The sequence below is a fragment of the Trichosurus vulpecula genome, chromosome 6 (assembly GCF_011100635.1).
Source record: "Trichosurus vulpecula isolate mTriVul1 chromosome 6, mTriVul1.pri, whole genome shotgun sequence".
Lineage (NCBI taxonomy): Eukaryota > Metazoa > Chordata > Mammalia > Diprotodontia > Phalangeridae > Trichosurus > Trichosurus vulpecula.
Genome location: NC_050578.1, coordinates 266,692,692 through 266,697,976, shown reverse-complemented (window position 1 = coordinate 266,697,976; position 5,285 = coordinate 266,692,692). Strand labels below are relative to the sequence as shown.

General features: G+C 38.9%; 1 pseudogene; it reads right to left on the bottom strand.

Moving 5' to 3' along the window:
• Window positions 1-380, bottom strand: LOC118852595 (annotated as a pseudogene).
• Window positions 381-5,285: the final 4,905 nt, after the last annotated feature.

The window sequence follows — 5,285 nt, the reverse complement described above, 5'->3', positions numbered from 1 at the left end:
TTAAGAAACTTCATTGTGAGACTTGAGATGCAATGGTTTGGAAAGTGTCCTTAGCTTCTCCTGGGTTGGAAGTCCATGGGGAAGTCCATGGAAGTCCATAGGGGAGTGAGGGCTATTGGAAGCAGGTGAATTGGCCTTCGATATGGGATCTGATAATGCAATCCGATTTCAATTCTTGCTGTGCATTCATCTATACATTGTTTAATTAGTCCTGAATCTGTAAGATTTTTGTTTTTCTGGAACATTCTGGCTTCATTTGTAATGCACTGCTTTTCTCTGATAGTGTCCTCCATCTGCCCCGATGCTGCATGCCACCTCCTTGCAAGCCTGAAAATCCTGCGGTACAGACTAAGAACTTCTTGTCATGTTGCTGTTGTCATCTTTAATTTTAGGGGACAGGAGAGGAAGTGATGGCAGGCTGGGCAAAATTTCTTTGGGTTTATGTTCTCAGCATCTGCTTTTGTATCCACAAAGCAGAGTTACTGTGCCCATCACTCCGCGAAGACTATTTTTACATGTAATTGGAAAAAATACTATTAAATCATCACCCGACCCTCTCAAGATAGTCAATTGGTCCCCATTGCTTATAAGCTAAAGTGAAAAGTCTCTCCCCTGGTTTTTATTGTTCCCACAATGACTCCAACCTTCAGACTTATTTTTCCTACTATCCCCAAACACCAATGTTTTCTTTCTGAATCACTAAGTAGAGATAGTGAGTCAAAGCAGTGGTGTCCAGCTCATACGGAGGGGACTGCATATTGACATAGAAAAGGACAAATTAACATTCTTTATGTGGTGTTATAGTTTTATTTGTTTTGTTAAAGATTCCCAATTACATTTTAATATGGTTTGGGCTGCCTCGGAGGTTTGTGGCTTGTGGAGGGACCCAAATTTGATGCCTCTGGGGCACAGAACACTTTCAAGAAGTCTGACAGTGAAAAGGAAGAAAGTTATGGCTAGAAGAAATATCAGAGTCATGTGAAAGTTTTTTAAGGATGCTGGAGATCTGGGCATGTTTATAAAAAGGAATTAGCCAGTAAAGTAAGAAAGATGAGAGAGAGGACGGTGTAAGCCCATTCCCAGTTCCATAAGAAAGTCCCCGGCTTTCACACCAGTTAAAGGAGTGAGTGTTGAAGGATTATTGTCATTGGACAGCTCCAAATGCTTTACTTGTTGCATTCATCTCTGAAGTAATGCTGCCCTCATGTGGTCATTTCAGGACGTCTATGTTACATTCTTCCATCCTAGAATTGACTAAAAGTCCTCAGTGACACAACGGTCCAGGAGGGAGAAGCAAAGGAATCTGGAGGGCCTGGGTTCCACTGTACCATTAGATTGGGCATTTGGCTGAATGAAAGTGGTTGAACCAGATGGTCTTAGACGTTCCTCCCAGCTCCAGCTTCTGCACTCAATATTCCAGACTTACTTTCAGCTCAGACATGATGTGTCCTATGTTCTAAGGTCCCTCAGCTTTCACACCCTATAATTCGAGATGACTCACACATCTGATGTTCCATGTTCCATGTTCTAACATGCCTCCAATCTCTAACATTCTCTGTTCTAAAGTCCCAGCTCTAACATTTTATGTTATGAGGAGAGAGAATGAAGTAAACAGAAGCTTCAAAGGCTTGACTTAAAATCCACCCTCTGACACAAACTACTTGTGTGTTCATAGGCAAGTCACCTAATTTCTCACCGTCCCAAACAACTTTATGATGATATAAATGATAACGAGGAAGTGGGGGAGAGGATGGGCAGCTACATGGCTTAGTGGATAGGACTCAGGAAGATCTGAGTCCAAATCCAACCTCAGACACTTACTAGCCATGTCACCCTGGGCAAGTCACTTAACCCTGTTTGACTCAGTTTCCTCACCTGTAAAATAAGCTGGAGAAGGAAATGGCAAACCACCTGAGTATCTCTGTCAAGAAAATCTCAAGTGGAGTCAGGAAGAGTCCACATGACTGACATTGAACAACAATAGGGAAGGAGGACGCAAATTTTCATCCAATTCAACAAACATTCATTAAAGTACCTACTTTTCTGTGGTACTATACCAAAGAAACAAGCACAAAACAAAAAACATAGGGGACTTATGTTCTTGGGGAATATAACAACTACATAAGATGACTAAGTGCAAGGTTATGCCTTTCATCTTAGACCTTCTTTCTCCCTTCTTTCAGTGGGCCTCACTGAGGTCTGCTGCTTCTCTGGAAAACACCAGTTCCTCCCCCTACCTCAGCTATACACACAGGGATGGTCATACCACTTAGTCCTTCCATCCTCCAAAAATTCTCCATTTCTATATTCAAGAACTCCTAATTTTCTTCATCTGATCGTGTTTTATCTTTCCATCCTTCTTTTATGCTTCAGTCCTGAATGAACTCTTTGTCCTCACCATAACTTCTAATCCCTCAGTATTATCCCAGATCATCACATTTGCTCTTGTTATACTCTCTACCCTCCTCAATCTTAACCAGTTGGTGAACTACTTTAATTCTATACTATATTCTACTCTAGAATCATGTTTCCTTGTTCTCATGACGTCACACCTCACCAGACCCCAAAACTGGATCACTCCCACCATCTGCCTCCTTCACTTCTGCTCATTTGTTGCTGAACTGAACTGGAAGAAACGAGAATTGGCCCACAACAAATTTTCTCTAGTCTCTAAAAACTGGGTACTCCCTACAGCAAGGCAATCTTACTATTCCTCCCTAATTCATTAACTATCCTACTCACCATAGCAATTGATGCAAACCTTTTCTTTTCTCTTAAAGCTTCCTGTGCACTCTCTTCCCCACTCTTAGCTCAGAACCTTGCTGCATACTTCATGGAAAAAAATGACGTATTCACAAAGAGCTCCCTCTTCTCTCCTCTTCCTCATCCCATATTATTTAGACATCTTCTCTCATTGTTGTTGTTCAGTCACTTTTCTGTGACCCCTTTTGGGGTTCTCTTGGAAAAGACACAGGAGCGGTTTGTTATTTCCTTCTCCAGCTCATTCTATGGATGAGGAAAATGAGAAAAACAGGGTTAAGTGACTTCCCCCAGGTTATATAGTTTCTGATGCTGGATTTAAACTCAGGAAGATGAGCTATCCAGGGCTGGCACTCTTATCCACTGTGCCACCTAGCTACCCTTTGAAGGTAGGGACTGTGTTAATTTTATCTCCATATCTCCAGCAGGGAGCACAGGTTCCCTTATGGGTCTGTGGGTATTTAAATAATGTTTTGCTCAGTTGAATTGTATATAAAAATTGTCATAATTAATAAGAAAGACTGCTGCTTGTTTATGGATGCTTGTGGTCTTGGGGTTCAAAATTCCATCTCTCAGCAACTTTTGGGACTCCCATTTATGTTTGAAGCCCAAGGACCACAGCTTTCATCTCTTCCACTTCATTTCCCACTCACTTCCCAAAGTAAGTCATTAGCATTTCTGTCCCTGGAAAAGTCCATTGCATTAAGAAAACCTTGGCACACAAATCAGGTGGAGAGATGCCACAGCTCTTTGATTCAGACTGGCTGTTTTCTTGGCCAGCCCTCAGGAAGCAGATTGCTTGAGATTTCATAAGTTCTGGAAACCAGTAAGTCCTGGGCACTGCTTTTCAATATATTGATTCAGTGGGAGATTTTAGGCTCAAGCTCACAACCTCATTTCTAATCTATTGGTATTAATTTTATCAGTTTTCCTTCTGGGATCTGAAAGCTTTTTTGTTTGTTTTCTAAGAATAACATGAAAACAGATCCCAGTGTGTTATAGGATCCATCTTACTTGGTTAGGCCACATTCTCCTCGCCTTCTCTGCCATATTTGACACTACATGCAGATCACCCCACTCCTCTAAATAGTCAACAATCAATCATTTAGTCAAAAACCTTCTATGAGTTAAGCACTGTGCTAGAGAATGGGAATTCAATACAAAAGTGAGATCATGCTGGCCCCCAAAGAGCCTACCATTCAACTGGAGTAACGACGTTATATATTTGCAAGTGTTCACAAACTAAACAGAGGACAATTTGTGGGAAAAGAATTAGCATCTGGTGCAATAAAATTATTTGTAATAAAGAACCAGGGAAAAATAAGCTAAAAATTAATTGGAAACTAAATAATCTAATTCTAAAGAGTGGGCCAAAGAACAAATCATAGAAACAATTAATAACTTCATTCCAGAGAATGACAATGAGACAATGTACCAAAACTTTTGGGATGTAATAATAGCAGTTCTTAGGGGAAGTTGTATATCTCTAAATGCTTACATGAATAAAATAGAGAAAAAGGAGATCAATGAATTGGGCATGCAACTAAACAAGCTAGAAAAAGAGCAAATTGAAAATCCCCAATTAAATACCAAATTAGAAATACTGAAAATCAAAGAAGAAATTAATGAAATTGAAATCAGCTTAACTATTGAATTAATAAATAAAACCAAGAGCTGCTTTTATGAAAAAAAACAATAAAATTGATAAACCTTTGGTCAATTTGATTTTAAAAAAAAGAAAGAAGAAAATCAAATTACCAGTATCAAAAATGAAGAGGGTGAATTCACCTCCAATGAAGAAGAACTATTTTGCCCAATTGTCTGCCCATAAATTTGACAACCTTAGGGATATGGATGAATATCTAAAAAAAAATATAAATTGCCCAGGTTAACAGAAGAGGAAGTAAAATTCCTAAATAGCCCCATCTCAGAAAAAGAAATTGAGCAAGCCATCAATGAACTCCCTAGGAAAAAATCTCCAGGGCCAGATGGTTTTACATGTGAATTCTATCAAACACTTAAAGAATAATTAATTCCTATACTTTATAGACTATTTGGGAAAATAGGTGAAGGAGTACTACCAAATTCTTTTTATGACACAAATATGGTACTAATACCTAAACCAGGAAGAGTCAAAACAAAGAAAATTATAGACCAATTTCCCTAAAGAATATTGATGCAAAAATTTTAAATACAATATTAGCAAAAAGATTGCAGCAACTTATCATGAGAATAATACACTATGACCAGGTAGGATTTATTCCAGGAATGCAAGGTGGGTTCAATACTAGGAAAACTATCAGCATAATTGATCATATCAACAAAACTAGCAGAAACCATATGGTCATCTCAATAGATGCAGAAAAAGCCTTTGACAAAATACAACACCCATTCCTATTCAAAACACTAGAAAGCATAGGAATATATGGAGTCTTCCTTAAAATTATAAATAGCGTCTACCTAAAACCATCAACAAGTGTTATTTGTAATGGGGATAAGCTAGATGCATTCCCAATAAGATCGGG